General features: G+C 39.5%; 1 pseudogene; it reads left to right on the forward strand.

Moving 5' to 3' along the window:
• Positions 1-3,919: 3,919 nt before the first annotated feature.
• On the forward strand, positions 3,920-4,074 carry LOC148358593 (U2 spliceosomal RNA; annotated as a pseudogene).
• The last annotated feature ends 22,485 nt before the right edge of the window (positions 4,075-26,559 follow it).

The following is a 26,559-nucleotide window of genomic DNA, read 5'->3' on the forward strand; positions in this document are numbered from 1 at the left end:
CAAGCAAGCCTTACTCTCCGTCTCTTTTCAAATAAAAACTGAGAAACGTACGCTATTGAGTCCTGTGTCCGTTCTGGTTTGTGACAGTTCTTATCAACTTCAAAAAAGACGGATTAATTCAAAACACACGAAAAATAATTAATAAACAAACAAAACCAAAACCAGAACCCACAAAAGATAACTAATAATGTGAAAAAAATGAGGCACAAGAGGAATGACACAAAGGTAATGCTAAATAAATCCAGACTCATTAATGAGACAACAAGAGACTTCTGAACAAGACACATGAGGCGGAGCAACTTGCTTTGGATGACTTGAGGGAACGAGGTCATAAACGTTGGTGGCCACGATAAAACTTGGACTACAGAGACACAAGGAACCGCATGACAAATGAATTCTAACAAATAAAATAAACCAATCACACATTGTTGTTAAGCTAAGCTCAAACAATTTTGCAGAAAAAAATGCTTGTTAGAGTGTGACTGATCTAAGATGCCCTTCAATAAACACCGACTACTGATATTCATGAGATTCCTTCACGCTGACTTAATGGAAGTTCTTATGTGAAGCCCCCTTCATGCACAATTCAAGCAAAGCTTGAAAAGTCAACGAGTCTGCATGTAGAGAAAGCCATATTACTCGACGACTGTTGTCTTTCTACCGCAGCCTCTCGTAACCACGTTGCAATTTTTGGGAACACAGGCTGTCCCTGCATTTTCAAGTCATGGCGGTCTCATTAAGGCCCGTTGTTGGTAATTGAGTTTCTTTGATGTGGGGGCTGACGGGAGCTGCGTTTTGCTGCAATTCAAACATTGTTCCGTCTGCTCCCTCAGCACCTTCGGAGAGCCCTGTGCTATACAGTAGATGGAGCTCCAGTCTGCCTGTGGCTGTGGTGCAGACAAGGAAGATAGAGCGAGGATGTGAGGAGGCAGAAAGAGAGAGAGAGAGAGAGAGGGAAGGCCAGAGGCATAGAGTTTGAGAGGGAAATTATATATATATATATATATATATATATATATATATATATATATATATATATATGGCAGCACAGCGACGCAGTGGTTAGCGCATATGCGGCACAGTTCATGTCTTGGGAACCTCCTGCGTGGGTTCAAATCCAGCTCTAGACTTCCTGTGCGGAGTTTGTATGTTCTCCCCATGCTTGCGTGGGTTTCCTCCGGGCACTCCGGTTTCCTCCCACGTTCCAAAAACATGCATTTCAGGTGAATTGGCCGGTCCAAATTGTCCTAGGTGTAAATGAGCGAGTGAGTTGTCTGTCCCTGTGTGCCCTGCGATTGGCTGGCAACCAGTTCAGGGTGTCCCCTGCCCACTGCCCGATGATTGCTGGGATGGGCTCCAGCACCCCCGCGACCCTACTGAGGATAAGCGGTGTAGCTGATGAGATGAGATAAATATTATATATACAGAATATAAATATATAGTAAGAGAGACGGGGGGGGGGGGCAAGAAGAGGAAAGAATGAGAGAGAATGGGAGAAAGACAACAAGGGATAAATAGCTGGCCTGACAGACAAACAGACAGACAGACAAATATATATCACCGCACAAAAAACTGCAAAACTCTTGCAAAAACACTACTTCATACGAACGTAAAATGGTACTCATGTCTATGTTTCTTGCACATGTTGACTGCACTATGTTTACTGCTCACCTTGCACAATGATGACTATTTTTTTGCACTATGACTATTTTTTGCACTATGATGACTATATTTGCACCAAATTTATAATTGCACAAACCCTTACGATACCAAACTGTATGTAACATCCTACATGCCGACATTTCTTGTGTAAATATTGTGTAAATTATAACTATAACCTTATCCTCATTGTTTTATAACCTTATCTTCTCTGCTCCTTTATCTTCTTGGCTTTTTTACCTCACTGTGAATGTGTGAAACTGGAGTGTCATGCCCAATTTCATTGTCACAATGTGTTAACCCATTTTGTAACAATGACAATAAAGGAACATTCTATTCTATTCTATTCTATTCTATTCTATTCTATTCTATTCTATATTGTCACAAGGTTGTTTTCACAGACCAATCAGATTAACAAAAACAAGCACTAGTGGGAAAAATAAAGTGACAGAGAGAAAAAAAAGCACACGAGAGTGAGGAAAATAAAAAAGGTTGACGAGAATGGAAGGCAAAGATACAGAGAGACAGAGAGACAGAATGGAGAACAGACCTAAATAGAGATAGTTAGAGAGAAAAAGAAATAGAGAGTGAGAAGACAAATACCAAGGAAAGCTAGAAAGAGAGTGTGTGAGGAAATAGTGAAAGAGACACAGAGAAGAGACAGATGGAGAAAGATGGTAAGATGAAGTGAGAGAGAGAGAGAGTGAGAGAGAGAGAGGGATGGAAAACTAGAAGTATGGGGAGATGCAGTATGGGAGAACAATAGAGAGAGAAAAAAAAATAGATAATAAGAGTAATAAGAGAGGGGGAGATCGGTGAAGAGAGTTAATGAGAGAGATGGAGCAAGAGAGCGAAAAGGAGGAAGACAGCTGGAAGGAACTAGGGAGATAAACATAGGGTTAGAGAGAAATTGAGAGAGAGGAGGCAGAGAAAGAGAGCGGAGGGTGGGAGAAATACATAAATACAGACAGGTAGAGAGAGAGAGAGAGGAAGAGAGAGAGAGAGAGAGAGAAATCATAAATACAGACAGGTAGAGAGAGAGAGAGAGAGAGAGAGAGAGGGAGGGAAAGAGAGCGAGAGAGAAAAGGAGAAGGATGAAACATTCATTAGGGATGAGAGGAATTAGACAGGAACATTGTTGTCTATCGCCTTTTCATTCAACATCCAAAAATAATTCATGCATTTAAATCAATAACCGGGATAAGCTAAAAACTCTCATTGGCTGGGTCCTTCTCTATTATAGGGCTATAACCTTGTTTTTGTCATAAAATTTCACAAACTCGGGGCAGAGGTTTGTCGAGCTTTAAAACTATGCTCTTTAATAATGTAAAACTAACAGGAGGAGCTTGGAAGATGCCCTAAAATCTCTTGGAAAGTAAGCATAAAATAATTTCCGGGAACCACAGGCAATACTGCGCACACACATCTCCCACACATAAATCTCATCGTACTCCTGCCCTTGCACTGTGGGCAAAGAAAGAAACAAAAACAAAATATTTGGCCTAACATAAGATCATTAGATACGGGTGATGAGCTATAGTGAAGAAAATATGTATTTGAACACCCTTTTGCTATTTCTCCCACTTAGAAATCATGGAGGGGTCTGAAATTTTCATCATAGGTGCTTGTCCACTGTGAGAGACATAAACTACCGTAAATTCCGGACTATAAGCCGCTAATTGTTTCCCTAAGTTTCAACCCTGCGGCTTATTCAGTGATGCGGCCAATTTATGTAATTTTTTTAAAGGCCGCCAGCGAAGCTCGAGTGTTGCTACCATTAACTGCCCTGTCAAAGTTATATTATTATTATTATTAAAACTTTGAAAACTCTCTCGGTGTACCGTCTTTCTTTGTAAATATGTGTAACCCATGTATAATATGTATTTGCAATTGTATACTTTTGTAAAGTATTTATTTGTCTTTATTTTAGACACTTATTCTGATATGTTTTGCACGTGTGAACGAAAAATGAGGGGCGGAACAAACGCAAGGTGCCGAGTTTAAGTAGGGACCGCTAAAGGTGAGGGACGGACAAGGAAAGAAGAAGGGGTAAAAAGTTGGTTAGAGAAAAAGGAGTTGCCTCAGTAAATGTGTTCATCTTACATATTTTTCTCACCCTTACCTTTGGAAGTATACACTTTTTTCCTTGGATTACTTTTAATGGGACCCAGACTCTGCAGGTCTGCATCAAACCTTAAGTACCGGTATCATTTTCCGTTCATTTTGCCGTCTGTGATTTTTGGACTGTGGACTCTAATGAAGGACATGGCCTTTTGGCTGAGAGTAAGTGTCCCGGCTATGATCCGGCTGTGATTTTTGGACTGTGTACTTTATATGGGTACAACTAAGAGCTTGCTCTGTCCACTCCACGCATCGGCCCGGTATTGCAGTACCTCCGGGAACGGTGCATTCGCAATGATCGCAATAAGGCTTTAGGGCTAGGACCTTAGCTTAGCCTTTTGGCTGAGAGTAAGTGTCCCGGCTCCTAGGCTTTGTAGCGTATAATGAACTGACCGATAACGGATAATGGATAATGAATAACGAAGATAGATCAATAACCCTTAAAAACCCCAAAACCCCCATATAGTTTCAATCGCTGGACTTGAAGTCGGGGTTGGGTTAATTTTGTGTTTGTGTTACATGTTTAAATGTGGGCGCATGCGGCTTATATACAGGTGCGGCTTGTGTATGTACAAAATCGGTTTACTTCTTAAAATGTGATGGGTGCGGCTTATAATCAGTTGCGCTCTATAGTCCGGAATTTACGGTAAATAGAAAAATCCAGAAATCACAATTCATGATTTTTTAACAATGTATTTGTGTGATATAGCTACAAGTAAGTATTTGAACACCTGAGAAAATGAGTGTTGATATTTGGTACAGTAGTTTTGTTTACTATTACAGAGTTCACTGTAGTTTTTCACTAAGTTTGCACACAGGAAGGATCTTGGCCCACTACTCCCCGCAGATTAGTCAGGTTTTTGGGCTGTTGCTGAGAAACATTGAGTTTGAGCTCCTACCAAAGATTTCCGATTGGGTTCAGGTCTGGAGACTGCCTGGGCCATGCTAGAACCTTGATATGCTTCTTACGGAGCCACTCTTTGGTTTTGCTGGGTTGTTGTCGCGTTGGAAAACCCAGCCATGACCCATCTTCAATGCTCTGACTAAGGGAAGGAGGTTGTTCCCCAAAATCTCACAATACAAGGCCCCAGTCATCCTCTCTTTAATGCAGTGCCCTCGTCCTGCCCCATGCGCAGAAAAACACCCCCAAAGCATGATGCTACCACCCCCATGCTTCAGAGTAGGAATGGTGTTCTTCGGATTGAACTTTTGATTCTTCTTCCTCCAGACATGCTTGGTGGAATTATGACCAAACAGTTCTATTTTGGTCTCATCTGACCACAAAACATTGTCCCACGACTCCTCTGTATCATCCAAATGTTCATATGCAAACATAAGACGTGCCTTGACATGTGTTGGTTTAAGCAGGGGTACCTTTCATGCCATGCGTGATTTCAAACCACGACATACTTAAAAAAACACACACACAAAAAACAGACAAAGTTACTGTCATTTTTTCCCCTTTTTTGCAGTGTACAGATGAGACCGGGCATAACCTCACAACTGGGACATGTTGACAATTGGGACAAGACGAGACGTTTATTGAAGTGGGTGGTACTTGGATTTTTGGCATCGATCGCTCAATACAGTATAGTATCAATCGATATTGATCCAATACAAATACCTCTTGCTCTTTGAATAAATTATTTTAGTTATTGTTAGATAAATCTACCACAAAGACTTTGGCCCCAAAATATATTTGATTTTTAAAACGCGAATGTAAACGGGATAAAAATACAAACAAACATTTATATTGCAACTGTTTCAGAACAAAAGTCTCTCAGAACCAGAACAGGCAGTAGACCCGAACGCGTAACGTTTCACCCAAACTTTGTTGGGAAATCGAGGAAGTCAGGAACAGGGAAACAAACAACAGTGATCAGGTGCGCGCTAGGCAGGAGGAGCAGGAAGCCCTCCAATCGGGCAGTTGGGACGGCAAATCGGAGCATGGTCGGTGGACAAAAGCAAATCAGGCAGCCAGGACGGAAGATCGGAACGTGGTCGGAGATCGGGACAGGTCAGGTAACCGGATACGATCAGGAAGTCAGGGACGGACGAGCAGGATACAGGACAGGACGGGACAGACGGGAGCCAGAGTCAAAAAGTGCTTACCTTGCATGTATGGAGTTTTGCTGACGGACTGACAAGGAGTGAATGAGAATGATGTGTTTAAATAGGAGGAAAACTAATTATGAAACCCACACTAATCAATGAACAAGTGGCAGCTGGGGCTAAACGAGTGAGCCCAGGTGAGAGCAAGGGGCAAATCATGACAACGTCAATAGAGATAAACCAACAAAAAGCAGGAATGTAAAGAAAGATGCACCTACTTTGTGACAATGTCACCGAGACGAATAAAATATTTTTATTACAATATTTTATTTTTGAAATAAAGTCAGTAATACAAATAAAGTGTAAATTGTCCCGTGGGCTGTTGCCATAGTGACAGAAGATTTAAGGGTTTTAATTCAGGAACACCAACAAGTTAACAGTAGCTCAGGAGGTAGGTTTTGAGACCAAGAGGTCGCAGGTTTGATTCTCAGCTGAATATTGAAGAGCCCTTGGGCAAGACACTGAAACGCTAATGCCCCTGATATATATAATTTTATTACACTGTATGACATTTGAGGATTTAATGATATCTATGAAATAATAACAATACTAGAGTCTGTGTCCCATATCAAAAAAATATACCACCTAAAGTCTGTCTCCGTCCGACAATTACTTAAGATGGTTGGGGCTCATTTTTATTTTTTGTTGTGAAAAATGGTATCACATAGTTTATTTGTAAACTGTCACACAAACTGCAAACCAGAATGACACAGATGTATTTACCCTCAGCTCTGTGTTGTGGTCAGAGTCTGAAGCTTGGGAATCGAGTGGTCCATTATTCGACTGTCATGATTACTGATTCGGGGCACCTGCGTCCGCCCCGTTGGCGCCAACAGCCACGGTACCTGGTTTGCTGTGGGACTCTTTTTAAACTCCCGTCTTTCGAATGGAACCCGTCAGACCGTCTGCAAACCTATGCTTTCAGCTAGGCAAGCTTTTGTACTCTCCGACACGATCCTGCCCTGTTTCCTGCCTGATACTTGTTGCCGATCTTTTTTCTGCACCTGTTTTTGCTTTTGCTTCTCCGTCCCGGCCATCGACCTGTTTTTCTCGCTGCCAATTACCACCCTCGTTCGACACGGAAGTGCCACATCCCCGTTCCTGCTATCTGCTACCCGTGACCGATGATCATCGAATCGTGGATGCAAGCACTGTTCTCTTTCTTAATAAAAACTGAGTAAAACGAACACTATTGGGTCCCGTCTCCGTTCCTGGTCTGTGACATCGACATTTTTAATATCTATAAACATTTGTCTTAAAAGTCCTCAAGCGCGTCATTTATTTTTTGTTTTTTTTTTCATAACTTGCACAAAATGTCAACTTTTATTCTCATTCGCTAAGAGAAACGGGATAAAATGCTAATCGCAATATGTATGGGACTATGCCATAAATTGTCATGATTACTAACTCTGATCACCTGGAGCAATCATGTGGGCGCCTTCTGATTGGCTGGCACTTCTCTCTTGAGCACGCTGCGCCCAGAGTTCAGTGTCAGAGTGTACATTTGTAACTCTGTGTGTTTCTCCTGATATCCCGTTCATTTAAGAACTCTGCTCACCCGTTTCTGCCTGCCTCCGATCCGACCTGTTTCCGTCCCACGCTTCGATCTCGTCTCCAGCCCCGGTAAACACGACCTGCCTGATTTCCGCACTCCGATTGCCCACTCGATCCGAAACTATCTCCCCGGCGCCGCTTCTGACGTCTGACGGCCATCATGTCTCCAGCAAAGCCCAAAATGCTTCCTTAATAAAAGCACTAAAACTAATGCTCTGGGGTCCACTGGTCTGTTCTGGTTTCGTGATATAAATATTCTGGACCGAAACTTTTCAGTACTACCGTTGCTTTGGCTTCGTTATTAAATTGGAATAACACAAAGAAGTTTTGCATGGGCCGTATTTTAGCTCCAAGCCGGATGTACTCATGATAAGAGCCATATCGGGCTACGAGTTCCCGACCCCTGTTATAAGATGTAATTCCTATCTATCGTGTAACAGTATCTACAAACTACATTTACTGGAGTATTGATGCAGTGGAAGGACTTCCTGTTGCCCTTCGTGTTCCCTGATGACAGTTTGAGTCAAACATACATGAAATCTATTGCAAAGATCACATTAGGGAAAGCGGTGACACAAATGTTGCTTATCCAACACTACGTTGAAAAACTATTATCCGAAGTGGAAATTTGTCACCTGCAACCTTGTAGAGGTCTTAATGTTAATTATCTCGTGCTTCGCGTAAGCTATTGTACCACCATAGTGATCTTGTTTGTCCCCATCCTTTGGACTTTTGGTAGATTCCCAAAAAAGGCTTGTCTTATAAAAATATTTGGTTGAGTGACGTGATTGAGCCCTGCATGGGCCAGAGGCACAAACTGCTTCTTTGAACATTCAAATCCCCGTGCAGCGTCTCTCCTCACTGGAGGATGTTCACTCGCCGACTTTTCATACATGATATTGTGTGGTGATAGAGACTCCGCGTGACAAAGTTAAATGGTGTAAAAGATCTTTCCTTGGAGCCCCACAATCCCAGTTGGTTAACTTTAAAAATAAAAGTAGATTTTTGCAATGTGGGAATGGTTTTTTTTTTGGTCTATCCAATTTAATGAGAATCTGTTGGAACTGAAGAGGGGGTTTAAGTAAAACCAGTACTGTCTAGACACCACAGTCTGTTGAATAAGGGGTAAGGAACACAGATCCTCTTGTCGAGAGTCTCAAGAGTCCTGCCGTACATCCACACGGCTCTAATCCATCTGAGGTTTTGCAGATAAAAACAACTGCGTCGGTGGAAGGTGGCATGGACCAAGGTTTCCTGTCACCGCTCTGCAGAGTGACATGCAGTCAGGGGAGGCAGGTGAGGCTGTGCCTCCCTGTCATCATAGACCTCTAAAAATAAATAGACATTAAATGTTTATATGCAGTGTTCAAGTTCTTTCTCATTTGACTTCAAAATTATATTTTTTATTTTTAAAAATTGCTGAATTCTCACATTATAAATATTATTAATATAATTAGTATGTCACGTGTTACTGTGCTGAGCGTCTGCAGAGGGAGGCACGCAATTTTCTTTTTACACAGCAGAGGGCAACAGTGTGGAGAAGGATTCTGATTTAGTGGATACCTCAGCCCCAAACAAAAATATTAGTGATAGTATTAGCTAGCTAACAGCAACTTGGGCCATACTTTAGAGTTGTCCCTATATAAATACTTTTATTCAAAAGGAGCGGCATAAAGAATTAGATAATAAGTTCTTTCCACAAAAACATGCATTTCAGGTTAATTGTCCGGTCCAAATTGTCCCTAGGTGTGAATGAACGAGCGAGTTGTCTGTCTCTGTGTGCCCTGCGACTGGCTGGCAACCAGTTCCGAGTGTCCCCTGCCCACTGCCTGAAGATAGCTGGGATGGGCTCCAGCACCGCCGCAACCCTACTGAGGATAAGCGGTTCAGATAATGGATGGATAGAATAATATATATATATATATATATTTTCTATGCTACAGTTTATATATTGTTTTTATTATAAACATTTGTTGATTCTGTTTATAATATTGGACAACTGTAAAGAAAATTGTTTAAGATCATACCTCACTGCTTCTTGTTGTTTTGACTATTGTGCACTGTTTACATCATTGTCACTATCAGGCGATCCTGTTACTGTTTTTTGTTTTCCTCACCCATTAGCACAGATATGCCTCTGTATACTATGAGATTTAATAAAAAGAAACGGTTTAGGCAAGAGCTTTTAGAACATGTTAGAATGCCTTATCTGAGTTTTAGGATTGCTCCCTGTTTCAATTGCAAGTTCAAAATCCATGGATTACTTATGTTCTTATTTTGAATGTTTACCAAACTTGAAACTTACCAAAGACACGCAACGCTTTGCACACCACAAGCTTAATTTAAAACGGGATAAGTATCAAGTTCTTTTTTTACGTGTATCTCTTTGTGTTCGTCCAGGTCAAATAAAAAAATCTTCTTATTTTAGCAGTTGATGAGTCGAAAACAAAGTACAAGAAATATAATATAACAAAGAAGCTCAGGTCAATAGTTGGACCTGACGTCAAATAGCAATCCAAAGCTGTTATTTCGACCAGTTTCATGGTCGTAAACAATAGTGACATCATGAGATAGGTGCCAAATGATAAGACAAAGTAAAGTCATGTTTATTTGCGTCACCATTTATCACAAGGTATCTCAAAACGCTGCACAGACCACATATTTTTGCAGACTACAGACCATTATTACACCATCCCCTGATCTAAAACCTACATGAGGGCAAGGAAAAACTCAAAAACCTCAATATTAGTAAAATGAAGAAATCTTGAGAAGAGACCGCAAATGAGGTAATCCTCTTCCAGGATGTCCAGGCTGCACTGGATGTTGTAATAATAAATAATACACACATATTGTCAACAGGAAATAAAGGTCATTCATAAAATCGGGAATAAAAGTGTGTTTTAGGTCCAGATTTAAACAGATCCACTGAGGTTGCAAATCGAATCTCAGTGGGCAGAGCATTCCACAGCACCGGGGCCCGAATGGAGAACGCTCTCAAACCTGCGGTTCTCTCCTTGGCTCTTGGGATCACTAGTAGAGGAGCATTTTCAGAGCGAAGGCTCCAGACCGGAACATAGGGGGAAATTAAATCTAAAAGATATGAGGGAGCAGGTCTATGCATGATTTTGTATAATACCAACAGAACATTACACAATCACATCTTAAGCTAACTAAGAGCCAAAGCAGGTTTGTCGCGAACCAGGGCAGGAAACAGAATTTAGAACCCAATAGCGTAACGTACTCACAATTTATTAGGGAGAGGAGGAATTGAAAGAGGATTGAAATCCAAACAAAAGAGTGGTCAAAATCAAACAAATCAGGCCAAAAAAAACTGGATCAAACGCAGGCAAATTCACAGAGCTGGGCTTTTCACAGAAGTATCACAGACGCTCAGACAACTAACGGCTCAAAGGAGCGCATTTAAGTACAGTGGAACCTCGGTTTTCGACCATAATCCGTTCCAGAACCCTGTTCGAAAACCGATTTGTTCGATCACCGAAAATCGTTTTTCCCATTAATGTAATGTAAAATCGTTTTAATCCGTTCCAACACCATGAACATAAACATGAAGCTAACCCAGGCTAATCGTACGTTCGTGTTAGCGTAATCTTTCGTACGGAATATTACGCTAACATGAACGTGTATAACTAAAAAAAATCAGGTCATTTACACGTCATTTAGCACCCGGGTCTCCACAAAAAGTGGTGAGCGTTTAAAGGATAAAGAAAATAATTATGAATAGGATTTCTTTGTGGTGCTCAGCAGAAGCCATGCTGTATGTATAGCAAGATCGGAAACTCGCACACCTTCTTCATATTTTGCTATTATTTCTTTCTTAAATGCAATATTTGTACGCACTACCCTTCTTTTTTCACCTGTAGCAACTTTGCTGCTTGCACCGACCTTCTTCGGGGTCATAAATAGGGGCTAAAACACTCCGTTCACCGATATTTAAAGCGAAAGCGAAAAGAAGTGCGCGCGCACATCATAACATTTCATTGCCAAGGAGCAATCAGTCAATGTGTCTCAGCCTGTGTCCATGGGCGGGGCCGATTGGGCGCCGTGGAAACTGCTACGGAATCCGGCGCCACCTGGCTGGGACCAACTGTGCGCCATGGCAACCGTGACAAGGTTAGCTAAAATCGGGGTAATGTGATCAAACAAAAAAAAAACACTTTCACACAAAAAATGTGAATATGTAAGTGTGATGCACATTCTGAAGCACTTTGGGAAGTCTTCAGTGACTTGAAAAGCAATAAATAAATGCCGACAATTTACCATTTAATTCTGTTACTAATGAAATAGCTGTCTGCATAACGCTTGAGTCAAGGCCTTGATCCAGTTCCTACTGTTAGGACATGCCCTTCTGCCTTCTGGCTGGCTAAAATCAGACTGCCCTTGCGAGGTCAGACGTGTACCAGCACTGGGTTCCGGTCTCCTGGGAGGGGCGGACACCCTGTGGTGGAGTTGTGACAGCAACCTTCGATGTGCAAATGCAGCCAACGCCCCCTTCCCCAACCTCACATTCCACCAGTATCAGTCAAATAACAAATCATGTGATTGACTTAAAACACAGTATTCACTTCACATGTCTTACCATTGTTTGATCATTTTCTGACATTGCAAAACGGAATTCTAACCAAACGTTGAATACTCTACAATGCTGAGGTCCAGCTCCTCTTTGAGGAGCGAGATGAAGGTGTACACCGAAACACAACGGCGGCCAGATGATGAAAGTGCTGTATCTGATTCTGATTCTGAGACTCCTCCTGCTACTTATGTACATTGGAAACCTGTACTTTCTGTTTCATGTGGGGAAGAAAGCCCTTCTAAAAATAAAAGGCCTGGAGTGGAATGGGTGCTGCCAGGCTTTATTTGCCCAAAACACATCGACAACCCAATGCCGTTAATATGTTAATATAATATGTTCCTTCAGAATCAAATGCTGAATATGTTGCATTCTAGCTGCTTGTCGTGGCTTTGATAAAAAACTATACGTAAAATGTCCTTTTTATGTTTTTCAATGAATAAATAAATGCAATTGCATTCACATTGCCCATGCTGCCATACGCTTTATATCAGGAGCTATTGAGGCATTCCTCTTTATTGCTACTATAGCTTATATCTGCAGCATCAAAGTTTCATTTGTTCAATCCCAGACTAAAGCCAGCAGGCCACTTTGATCGTGAAATGCACAACTCATTGAAAGTGGATCAATTGCCTCCATTATTTTATTTAACAGAATCTGACAGCAATGGCCATGCAGGTGCAACCATTGCATTGGATTCCTGATAATTTGTACTTGCTGAATTATGGTTTCTCAATGAGTTTGGTGTTTCATCTTCAGGTACTGACACTGATTCATTCCTCAATTAGTCTGTCACTACACTGCAACTGGGAGTGGCACAATCTCAAATGTTCTAGTAGCCTTTCACTGGCATTTCTCAATCATATCCTTTATTGCAAATGCAAATGAAAATGTCATCAAGTGTGAGATCATTACCATTTAAGATGAGTAGTAATATAATGAATCACTCATTTGGATGGCCACATTTCATTTCATTTCATTTATAATTCTCAAAGAGTTGAAAAATATGGCAGTGATTGTTATCGTAGGTCATATTTTGTTGGAAAACATGTTTTAAATGGTAAATTAACTTTTCAGTGAATTACTTCATAGTAAAAGTAACAATCTACCAAAGAGAGTAACTGTTTATGTTACTTTGAAAATAAGTTGTTGTATGTCAAAGAGTTTGACATTTTTTGAGCAAATACCATGCACCACGGTGACATCTTTGATCGGAGTTGACTTGTAGGGATGGGAATTACGACTATTTGTAGAGAGCTGGCCTTTTCAGTTCGGCTCACTTTCAGGTCCCAAACTCTTTTGATAATTTGTGTTGTTTTAATCTCTACATAACCAATTATTGTGTAACAGTATGAATGGGGTGATTTACAAAAGGGGGAAATATAAATGAAAAAGACAAAACATAAAAATAAAAAATACAATAACAAAAGGAAAAATGAGAGATAAATGAAGAAAAATAATAAACTTAATATTTTTTGTCTAACACACTAGCACTGAAAACACTTGAAATATAATTAAAATATTTATATAATTCAAAAAAATGATAATACACAAAACAAAATCAAAATATTAAAAACACTATTAAAAATGGGTGCTTTTTACTTTGAGATTTGCTCTGGTGAAAAACATCTGCTAGATATTCATATTTCTATTTTACTCAACTTTCTGTATCTTCTGCTCTGCAAAACAGGTTTCTCACCTTATCCTTGTATTTTTTCCCGTAATGCCGTTTTTTTACATTATATTCCTTATTTATGGCCACATAAGCTCCACACAGAAAACACATGGGTTTACCAGCAATGTCATTATTTTATATTCAGCCTCCCATCGGTTTTCCGTTTCAACTTTTTGCTAGTCCACTGTGAGGGTTTAGCTTCTACGTAAACCGCAGCGACAGAAATTTCACCCTGCTTTTCTCCATTTAGCCTTCTGTTGCATTGTGATGGATTGAAGCGCGTCGCTGGGCGTCATCTCTCTGCTTCCTGACACTCAAGACTCCCTGTTAATGCACCTCTCAGTCTTGTTTTTCAACTGGCCGACGTTTTGTTTGTGGGGAGATAGTTTTGAAAGTGTCCGCGCTCGTCAGGCTCCAGCTAACTGGATTGATGTGGGAACAATTCCGAAAGTCTTGCGCTGAAGCGCTGCATTATGGAATGTGTACTTTAAGAGTTATAAGTCTTTCATATAGCTGGGCAATTATAGTAGATGTTTATGAAGTAGTTTTAACGGGCCGGATATCTTAGACGGCAACACCATTGATTTAGGGTGTCGGTTCTCAGGACAGAATTTAACAATCATGAACTGGAAATGGTAATTGGCCCCATTGACTGCGCATCACTTGTAAAAGTGCTAAGGAAGCCAAATCAGAGCTACTTTGATAGTAGACAGTACACAAAACTACAAAAGGAGTTTTTCAGCAAATACTGTATTTTTTTTTTTTTTTTTAGAATTTCAAATGTTGTTTGTGAGGGAGGCAAAATATTGATGCCATTAATATACAGAAGATTTCCTTTGTGCCATAGAAACGGGTTTGCAAACCACAAGAAACGGGCCGAAGTGTCGAAGTAATATCGTTAAGCCAATTTTTGTGATGAATTCAGTCAGGCACACAGACAAAAGCACCCACGGGAACAATTTCCCAAACTTTCCCTCACTATTTAAACACTTTATCTTGCACCTTTTAATTCGGGGACCATCTGTTGGAAGCACAGTGTTCGCTGCTGGATGCTCTCGGCTGAAGTAGCTGTTCACAGCTTCCTTGTGGCTCACAAGAGGCAAACACGTATTGCTCAAATATTTTGGGTTCCATTTAATGGAATTTAAGCACTAATTGAAATTGTACATTGGAGACCAAGAGAGGAAACCTGCTTGGTTTTGCTCAGTCAACGCCAATCCTTATTTAAAGTAATTATTGGCACAGTATCTACCCATTTAAATATTAAACAGGCATGCAATAATTCATCAACTTTTAATCAAATTCATAATGCATTCACATATGTTTCAACCTAATGTAGCATCATTGTAAAACAGGTATTTCAAACTCAGTTCGGCTGAGGGAACAGATCCAGAATTTTTATTTTAGGTAGGCCAGAACAGTAAAGAAATGTCAATTCCAAATAATTAACTTTTTTTTTCATTAATGCATTTGTAGCCTACCCCTACAAATTATAATCACAAATGAAAAGGCATATTTTCTAAGCACATTTAACACATTTATTCACAATAAGTGGTAAAAAAATATTTTAATGTTTTGCATTTATTTTGGTTTTTTTTAACAGTTAAATAAATGCAGCTTTACCAGCTAAACCGACTCACCACACTAAATAAACTATGTGCAATCTATGAATTTAGATATGCTTGCCTTTTTTTCATACTGTTTTGAAATTCATAGAAAAGTTTTAGCAGTGAACAGGCAATAAAATCAAATACAACTACCAGGCAGGATCTACTGAAGCTGAGAAAACACAGCACTATATTGTCATGGAACCAGTTAAATCATATTTTTTTTTAATCATTTGTGCAAACAATTGTCTTTTATCACACCTCTCAAGGTTTCTTCATTTTCCTCATGTTGAAGTTTCTGAGTTTTTCCTCATCCTCATGTAGGTTTTAGATCAGGATATGGTGTAATAATAGTCTGTCAGCTGCTGGCTTCTGATACTTGGCATTTTATGTCAGAGCATTCAACAATGTTTTTCATGTGTTTGTTCGTCAACCTCAAGTGCTGCTTTGTTTTATTATTGTTCATCACGGAGAATCCCAGTTCACGAAGACAATAGTCCCAAACATGGATAGTCACTCTGATGGACACCAGCTTTTTGACACATTTACTGCCCTCTAGTGGGATAAAAGAGCATTTGTTTTGTATATGTTTAAAAATAAATCATAATGTTTAAAGATGTGCTTTTTTTTAACATGCTCAGAAATTTACAGATGGCCGAATCAGCTGGATTTGGTGCACGGACAATCTCGCTGTAAGAAAAACAGATCCCACTGAATGTTTACAAACATAATTAGAAACAGCTATGGAGGACCAAATATGGCGAATCTAAAAAAGTATTGAGAATAATGATACAGATTATGTGTCTACCTAAGTGTCAGCACAATGGACTCACTGAAGATCGAGGAGATGGAGAAAATGCTGCAGGAGACATAGATGGAGAAAGACAGACTTATTGAGTTTCAGGTAATTGTCGTTATAACAGGGAACTACATGATGTCCTGGAATCAGATTTTGGTGATTGATGACTTGTTGTGGTGAAGCAATCAATGTAGGGCAATGATTTCATACTGAAATTGAGTTGTTTCATTCTTCTTGTTTGCCTTTTTATCAGTTGTTTGTTTACTATGTCTTAGGTAGGTGCTAAAAATGATCTCCCTATAAATTTCCAGCCTTTATAAAGCTGGTGGCTAATTATTTATTAATGACTAGTGCGAAGTTCTTTTAAATGTTATGTATTTCTGAAATAAAACAACTTTTATCTTTATACTAGTATGTTGTTACTGTGTGTTATTACAATAATTTATGTTTCATCCTGAGTATTATTGTTGTTGTTTTCTGGGAAATCAGAATAACAATACAGAAATGCCTTTTTATATTTATGCTGGTTTACTGTTTCTCTGATTTTCATCGTGCATTGTGTTCTGCATTCTAATTGGCTAAATAAAAAAGATGCTTTCCATAGCCAACAATAAGGATCTCTCCACCCGCTAAACTTGCTCAGGAGCTACCTGAGGGTTTTTGGCACTCCCTAGTGGCTCCTCCGTGCTTTTTCAAAAATGTTTGATTTCTGTGGGACAGAACGGAAAGGGAAATGGAGTTTTCCATAACACTACACGACGGCGCCAAGTTTTGTGAAGTGAAGTGGGTTGAATCCTTTATTTATAAAGTTGTAGAATAAAACAGCAAAAATATTTTTAAAAGTTATATTCTGACATTACAAAAGTTATTTGTAAAAAAAAAGTTTATAAAGTACAATTGTTCAACAAATACTTGAACCTGTAAATTTGGTTTGTTTTTGAGTAATAAAAAAATAATTCGATAAATACACAAATAAAGGTTTCTAATTCGCAGATTTCCACATTTTGCAGAGGGTTCTGCTCCCCAGTAAACGCGATAACTGAGGAGGTACTGTGTACTAAAACTTGAAAAAACAGGATAAAATAGGGTTAAATATAAAATGACAGCAAAATGATTAACCAAAATAATATTGTGTATCGCCCCCTGAGCCACAAATGATAAGTCAATTTAGGCAACACGCTCATTAAAAAACAACAACATGAAACCAATTTTTGGTGGCTCCAAAATGTTGCCTTTTCCCAGAAACACTGATCCAGTCAACAGTACAGGTAATGTTTAATTTGGAGCTCTTTTTCAGAATCAGGGAGCTTCTCTTGCCAGAATAAATTGGAGAAGGAGCCGAAGAGGAGGGATGACGCTGAGAATAGGCTGTGAGACGAAACCTTGCACTGAGAGCAGTCCGTGGAGAAGGAAGTAAATTCGAGGGCCAAGAACATCTCTCTGGTAGGTCAAAGGAGACGGAATTGGAAACGGGGCGTGAAATGGTCTCTCACCCGAATAGATAGCCTAGTTTCACCGACAGAGTCTGAAATGAAGTCTCTGCTGTGAAATCGTCTCAAGAGTGGGGCACACGTGCATACGTTAATTCATTTTCACATTTCTCGTTAGTTGTATTGTATCTGTGTTGATTTGTTTTCTTGCGACACATTAAAGTTAAGATCGGGCCTAAAATATTCAGCCAGACCCGACCCGAGTCGAGGATGTTAAAACCTGAACCCAAACACGACAGGTCTCAATTTGAATACTGAGCCTGGAATTAACCCGAATTCAGTATCAGTACAATAGAATTACATTTTAATTTCGACAGTTAAGCACGCGACTTTGTGAAAATAATTACGAAAAAAAATAATGATAACAGACTCTTTCTACATCAAGGATCACGAATGTTGCGGTATCTAAAAGAAAGCTGGGCAGTATTACTGCAGTCGAATTTTGTTTTGTAGTATTCTTGTTGTAGTATTTTTGTAGCATTTTTGTGGTATATCTTTTATGATGGACAAGCATACCTCCCACTACCAGAGGGCCCCAACTGGTGTTTTAAACTGGGCACAGGTGTGTCCAATTATCACGCACTTGTGCCCAATCCCTTCAAAGGACTTTTTTGTTCAGAAAACTCAGGTCTTTTTGATTTTTCGTGTCGATGCCACAACGCCATTTTTGTTTCTTTGCTGGTTTCTTTGTTACTTGACTACTTTCATTTTCCGGTTCCAGGTTTTGGTTGTTGGTACTTTGGTCCTGATTTTGTTAATAGACAGTTTTTTTTAGCACTTCGGCCTGAAGTTCCTTCCTCCCCCTCATGGGTTCATCATCAATACCATCAAATCATAACGTCTTTTTCAAAATAAAAGAATAGGCCTATTTCAAGCCCCTTGTTTGATATTTTTTTAATTCAGTATTTCTGAGGTATGTTTGTCGTATTTATGTAGGATTATTATATGACTGTATTTGTGTTCTGTAGTATTTGTCACAGACCAGAAACAGACACAGGACCCAATAGCACTCATTTTCTCAGTTTTTATTAATAAAGACGGAGAGCAGGGCTTGCTTCCACGATCCGATGGCTGACAAACAAGGGGAGCAGGAGATTCCGTGTCTAGCGAGGAGGGTCGAAGACAGGCAGGAATTACAAGTCGTTAGCCGGGACTGGAGAGCAAGGGCCGTGCCAAGTTCGGCAACAGGAGGCAGGCAGGTAGCACAGACAAACAGATTGGATAACGGGCAGGCAGAACGGGGCAGAGTCAGGTCCGGAAACAGGTTGGCAACGAGAATCAGGCAGAGAAAAACAGGGCAGGAACAGAGTTTGACGTAAGAGCTTGCCGAGCTGGGAGCAACGGTTCGCATAATGATCTGACAGGGATCTCTTGGAAATCGTGGGTTTAAAAGGAGTACATCAGCCAATCAGCTGTCCGGGCTGTTGGTGCCAATTAAGCAGTCGCAAGTGCTCTGAATCGGCAATCATGACAATATTTCTGTAATAGAAGTTGTGCAAGGTTTTTGGAATGCTATTTTTGTAATATATCTGAGATAGTATTTCTGAAGTATTATTCCTGTAGTATGGTCTTACTGTGGTAGTATTTTTGTAGTATTTTCATAGTTTTTTATTTTTGGAATGAACGCAAACTAGTACTTTAGGTCCTTTTAAGGTACTAGATTTAGATTTAGTTTTATAGTAGCTTTGTAGTGGACACAACAGAAAATGGAGACAAAGCTGGCACCAAAAACATATATTTTCTTATTTTTAGAACTGTATTTACTATAATATATTGTCATTTGGTGTTTCTTTAGTGCAGTGGTTAGCACATTCGGCTAACATGCGAAAGGTCTCGGTTCAAGACCAGGTGGAAACATTTGTTGGCCTGAAAAGGCACCACCAGGCTGTACTTGCCCAAGACATACCACAGGAATTGTGCCCCTACGACCCTTGTAATTAAGGGACAGAAAAGCCATACAAGCTGTAGTTTGCCCAGACCTGCTTTATTCTAATAAAATCTTCAGCGGGACGCCTCCGCTCCGGCTCTTGTTTCATTCACCCTATTGATTTGACAAAGTAATCATCGGGACTGTACATGTAAAATTGAAATGAGCAGCCCAATAACACTTTGAAAGCGCGACACAACAAAATAGATGACAAATTAATCAAGACTCAAAAAAGTGCAAAACTGGATTGAGTGAAACAGCCCAGCAACACTAAAAATATGCCACAATCACTGTCAGTCACGTTCTAAGTCCCTGTTTGATGTCTAAATATGTTTGCTCGATCTGGGCCTTCCGTGCATTGGGCTTTAATCGACACGCTGGTGTGAGTTAAGGGCCACTTGTTCCCTTTTGGCACTTTGAAGTTGTCTGAATGTTGAGCTTGGAGTGAAACTAGATGACTGGAGCCGTTGTTAAACCTGCACGGCGGGACTCCCCACGGAGGCGATTGAGAAGTGTTACTCGCCCTTGTTGCTTAACCTTGAACGACGTGTACACGAATGGGACACACCTACACGGCGAACAACCTCAATTATCATCCGGTATGGAAAAGATGTACAATGGTATTGCTGAATACAGGTATGTGCTTAATCTGCACAAGGATCTGCTCGTAGCTCGAATTTCCCCTCTAATAGAGGTCGGCCAGGCTTCTATCTTGCCTTTTTTTCCTCGATATGATGTATTAATAGTAATTAACTCATGATCAATTACTGTATTACTAATTCACTGAATCAATGCCAGACGTTTCTCTCAAATGGGAGGATCTTGTGCCAGCTAATTTGAACCCCTCTTTAAAGGAAGGCCTTCAGAAAATGTCGTTCTCTACCTATTTAGGCATAGGACAAATCATAAGAAAGCTTGAACCCTGATTTTCCGTTACAAAAAATATATAACAGTTGACCACTTTTTGGAAGTACTCGTTTACAAAAAAATCTTCTGAGAAAAACAGCTTTTTGCATTTGTGACAACTACAATATTTAAACAATGCTTTCCAGAAACACCATGACACTTTGCTTGAAAAATACTACTTGTTGCAAGAACACTGAACTGATGCAAGACCTATGCATGAATTTTCGGTCTCCATCACGATCACATTCCCCTGGACGAACAAGTTCCTCCGTAACTACACAAAACGTCATCCCTCTTTGACCAGGCGATGACGATGGGACTCTGTCATCATTTTTTTGAAAGGAAAAGCTCTGTTGAGGAGTCATAACTGCCTATTACTATCTATCCACCTCTATTTATCCACCTATATTTTCACAACGTTGCTTCATAATGGCTACCCGTAGGGCTGCCCACACACTCATATTCCCCGTAAAAACGAAGCAACACTAAGAAGTACAATATAACATCCCTCTAAAATTATCAATGGGATTTTAGGTTTTGCTGGGTGGATCCATACGGGGGGAAACGGAAACTGAGGCAAGGGTGCCCAAAAAAGGAAGCTATATCTTTAACAAAACGAGAAACAAAATAAAAAACGAACAAGCGAGGACAAAAAAACAACATGTCCAAACCTGAAAAAGTCTAAACCAGAAACAAAAACAAAAAACAAAAATGGAAAATGCAAGGAGAAAGGTAACTAACAAACAAACTAGGGATCACAAAACTATTAACAATCCGAACAAAATAGAAACCAGAAACAAAAGAAAATAAACCTGGTGTGTCAGTAGAATAAAATGACCAAAGTAACAAACAATAATAAGTTAGTGCAACCAACTAACAAAATTTCCAAATCAGACACAGGAAAAGAAAACCAAATCTGATCCAACCATGACAAAGGAAATGAAAGATGACCCAAAAACGTGCGCTGACCTTTGTCTCCATATAAACGGTGAGGATAATTAAGGTGATTAAATACACATGTGCCTGGTTCCAAACTAGGTTGGGTCTTCTGGTAGAAGGAGACGTACCAGAACCTAACAAGCGTAGGCCTGCCCAAATTCTTCCATGCCTTTGTGATCGGCACTCGCTGCTGGTGGATTGTACTCCTTGGCTTGGTCCCTCACACGGTCGTGTTCTTTAATTATTTCTTGTTTCGTTTCAATGATCATCATTCTTTTTTTCTCAGATGTCATACCATTTCCCTTCCTGGAACTTATGGTTAAGGTCACAAAAAGTCACAAAATTGCTATAAAATGCAAGAAATACGATCAAAACAAACTGGCTCTGACATCCAGGTATTACACAGGTGGCAAAGTGGCGGCATCAGGTGCCTGATGGTGAGAGGCGCATGCAAAAAGGCTACTGAGCTGCTGGCGGTAAGGATTCACGAGCGATGAGCGGTCACTAGTGGTAGCCTCTGGGACTGCTCGTGAAGTGGATTTTACTTCGTTTAGCAGGCAAGATTACTCAAAAAGAACTCTTTTATCGAAAATCTTGTGTTTAGAGGTGCTTGTATAAAGAGTTACCACAGTAATTCGTACTCAAAGGTGATGCAAAGGCGAGGCTGTTTGAATGCTAAACAGGTCATTAGCAGATAATAGCGGTGTTTCAAGTATTCCTGGAAATGAAGTACTGCATGTGTACCTCGTCCTTCTGAAGTTGGCTGGCGGAGTGTTTGCGCCCGGAGCGAGAACCGGGCCGTTGAGTTTCCCTGCCGCTTCCTTGCTGCACTTCTGCAGTGGCTGATGAAACAAAGTGCAATGATGGAGGCGAGTAGCGTAAGGAGCTCGCCGGATCCCCGTGCGCAACCGAAAACCAAAGCGCCCTTCGCTCGGAAAACAGCAGAGAGGGCCTGAAGTGCTGCGCTTGTCATTTTCCATACGTCAAAGCAAACACACGTGTTCGGCATTCAAGTTGTGGGAAGAGTTTCTGGACAAGTCCGAGCGAGTGACGCCAACTGAAAAATCAAAAACTGTAGACATAGGCTATATTTGCCCCACTTTTAGTCATTCCAACCAAGTATTACCTGTTGTAATATTAAAATGTTCTAACCTTTAACCTTTTTATTATTTCAGCCATTTATTAATTTATTTCACTCATGTATGCACCTCATAATTGTACATACACAATGAGTCCTCATTAATCTCAGTTACGTTCCGAAAAGAAGAAGAAAAATGTGTGAAGTAGAAACAGTTTCTTTTTTTTTGAAAATTATAATACAATTAAATACTCTATTCAAGTCAGTCAAGGGATGTTTGTTTGTATAGCCCTTAATCACAAGGAGTTGCAAAGGGCTGGACAGACCACAGGATATTGATATTGTTGAATAGGTCAACTCATTCCCTTGCACCCTCAATTTTAATTGTGTGAATTGAATTGAAGTTTAATTCTGTTAAATACATGTCCAGGTATTCACAAAAGCGCCTAAAAATAGTAGATACACACGACGAGAGTCCCAGCAGATCACCATAACACCAGTGGTAGCGTGGCCGAGCGGTCTAAAGTGCTGGATTAAGGCTCCAGTCTCTTTGTAGACATGGGTTTGAATCCCACCACTGCCAAAGATTCTTATGATGAATAACTACTGTATGTCAGACTTATTTCATTATCAAAAGTATTGTAGCTTAGGAGTAAAGCCTCGTGAAATTCTTTAACCTTATAATAATAATAATAATAATTTCCTTTGTATTGTCATTCTTTGTAAGAACGAAATGTTATGCGTACTCTTGATGTTAAATTAGGGGTATGTTTTAAACACATGTAATCAAACGGAACTGACAAAAAAATGACTGTACACTCTACATGTAAACATTTATTTATTTACTTTTTACCAATGCATACTCGCTTACGGACAGTTTAGCCAATCTGAAAGCAGAACACGATGCATGATAAAAATCTGTGAAATGGTGACACTGTGAAGGCGTACCGGATTATGAGGCACACCTTCAAATTCCCGGTAATTTATGGTTGTTAAGGTGCGTCTTATAGCACGTATGTAGTTATTTACTTATTTAGTTGTTGTTTTATTCACCTAACATTTCCATGTATCCATTCATGTGGTAGTTAAACAGTCTCTACATTGTTTTAAGAAGTGTTCTAATTTACTGGTGAAGGGGAGGCCTTGAGTCTTGTCTTGATTCTTGTCAAGGAATCAGTCTGGACAAAGGACTGGTGTGTAGTTGCGATTTGGGGACATTTCCACTGACTTATGTTTCTTTTTGTTTTAGCCTGTCGTGTTCCGCCCCTCTTGTATATGCATGATGTTCAGCATTTTGCAAGTGCATTTTTGAAACCAATACAGCCAATAAATAAATTCATAAAACACAAACTGTTACAAATAGTGTAAATCTTGGCTAACATTTGATTTTTACATTTTGAATTGACAAGATAAGTTTTACAATTGCTCTCAAAATGCCTTCATTTTTTGCCTAGGGGATGGGAGAAATCATGTTGTTATAATTTTTGCTGGTTTTTGTGTAGTAATATTTTGTTGTATTTATGTAGTTATATTACATTATATCCCTAACCTACCTTCTAATAATTTGAGAAAAAATATTTTGTACTTAAAATTAGATAAATGATGTGCCAGATTTTTTATTTTGTTTTGAATTACAATTAGAATTTTCTTTGTCTTTGATGAGAACATACGTTAGTTACCATTGTTTACGACATTAGACGTTGCACCCCAGGATAAACACGTCATAAAAGACTGACAATTTTTTTAATAATAATCATAATAATTATTATTATATAATATTGAAATAAAAATAATGGACAGAATAATATTAGGACGAATAGGCAAATATTTACAAGGTAGAGCTTTCAGTAGCCTAGATGGTAAGGCGCCCGCTTTGAGACTGGGAGGTCGGTGGTTCGCGCCCCGGCCGAGTCATTCCTAAGACTTAAAAAGTGGTCGGCGGCGCCCTCTGTTGGCTGCGGCTGCATCGGCTCGCTACAACGGGTCAGGTGCAATCGACATTTCGTTCTGTGTACATTGTTACACAGAATGACAATACAAGGAAATTATTATTATTATTATTATTATTTGAGACTGGTTGTAAGTACATTGAAACAATATGAAAACTAAAAATGAAAACTATTGCAATGACATTTAAAAGCAATACATTTCCAACAAAACAACTGACACATAAAATATGAGTACATACCCTACTTACGGACGAGATGGGTTCGTAAGTTGAATTAGTTCATAAATGTGAATTTCCCTGAGGGGATGAATAAAGTATCTATCTATCTATCTATCTATCTATCTATCTATCTATCTATCTATCTAAACTGATTCGGTGCCATATTTTGTATGTTTAAGGTTTATATAAGTATGTTTAAGGCTTGTTTAAGTAACCTGTATTATTTTGTACTAAAAAATAAATGTTTCATAAAATAATGTGCTCTATAAAGATAAAGTTAAGTTTAACTTACTTTTGGAAGATGCGCTTCAAGAGGTCCTTCTCCGTGGAATAAAAGTGGCCGAAAAAAAGTATTCCAACCATTTTTTTCTACTGCATCAAGCTTTCTAATTCCACTTTTATTTCAAAAGAAATGGTCCGCCTCTTGTTTACACTTTACACCATATTGAATGGATGCACGAGATATTAAACACTAAAAACGTCAAAGTTTTTAGCACGCTAGAGATACAGTACACGGAATAATAATACATACAATGCACACGAACTAGGAAGTAGAAGGCGGATTTCTTCTTCGGGGTGGATGCAGCGAAAAGAAGCATTACAGTAATTTACAGTAATGTCCTGTACTCAGAAAAAGGTGCACACAATACAAAATCTAACTTACAGCAATGTCCGGATATTTTTCGACATCCCAAAATAATGTTCACATCTACCATTTTACGTAAGTCGAACGGTCGTTAGTAGGAGAGCGTCTGTATGATTTCTATTTTTATAGATAGGATAGATTTATGTATATTTTTCCACAGTATTATGTGCTTGTCAAAGGTGGTGATGACTCTGGGAAAGAAACTGTCCCTGAGCATGTTAATCCTGGTTTTAAGGGACCTGTAGCACCTACCAGAGGACAGCAGGTTTAAGAGGTGGTGCCTGGTTTGGCAGGAGTCCTTTATCATGTCTTTGGCTTTGTTGCAGTATCCAGGCCAGCAATGTTCTCAAGATTGGGCAGGGAGCAGCCGATGATCTTCTGGGCTGTGTTGATAACTCTCAGTAAAGTTTGTTTACCTGTATTACCTCAGTAGTTCAATTTAATAATAGCGATCTGCTGATCCCTACTGATATCGGAAAATACTAAAAGTACTCTGCTGTTAACTGAAATAAATCATGGATATTCAATAACTAACACTTTTGGACAACGTCATTTTTTTGCCAACACCAAGATAACGTTTGGAAATTTACTTTGGCAAACTGAGTAAGTTCTCACGGCATATGAGTTCTGAAAAACCGCTCTATAACCTGAGTTCATGTCTAATCGTGCTCATTAGAAAGCTTCCAGGGAGCTCAGACGACCTCAAATCCCCATCTCGGATTTATGTGTCAGTGTGCTTTGTTTGATCTGTTGATTCTGCTTGTTCCCTCGGCTCTTCCCCTTCTCTTTGGACCTGAGGGGAATGCCATGCGTAGAATACCACTATATAAGATATAAAAACACAATGCCTTTATTGTCAGACCCAAACCAGTTGTGTCTAAACTACAGGGGCAATCTGTGGCCCACCACCTAAGCTTTAGAAGCCCAGAGCATTTACTGCAAATGTGTATTGTTTAAACGTATTGTATACATAAACAGGCTTTTTCTTATATATCTAAATAAGCTATACAAGGTAACCACAGGTTCTCAAACATGCAAATTATGAGGAAATAGTACATGTTTTTGCATAAAATACATATATTCAATCTGTATATTCCAATTATTTTCCGAGATAATGCTTTTTGAAGACAGCCTGTCTTTTCTTTGAAATACTGAGTTGTGACATCATCAAAGTTACACCAGCACACTTGCAAGCCAGTCACTGTATTGTTTTACGAGTCAAAGAGGTTAGCGTGTTTTTAGTGGAGTTCTGGTAGTTTTTGCAATGTGTCGCAGGTTGTTGTCATAATGT

This window comes from Urocampus carinirostris, chromosome 10 (genome assembly GCF_059441175.1).
Source record: "Urocampus carinirostris isolate Australia breed hairy pipefish chromosome 10, RoL_Ucar_1.0, whole genome shotgun sequence".
In the NCBI taxonomy this organism is placed as follows: domain Eukaryota; kingdom Metazoa; phylum Chordata; class Actinopteri; order Syngnathiformes; family Syngnathidae; genus Urocampus; species Urocampus carinirostris.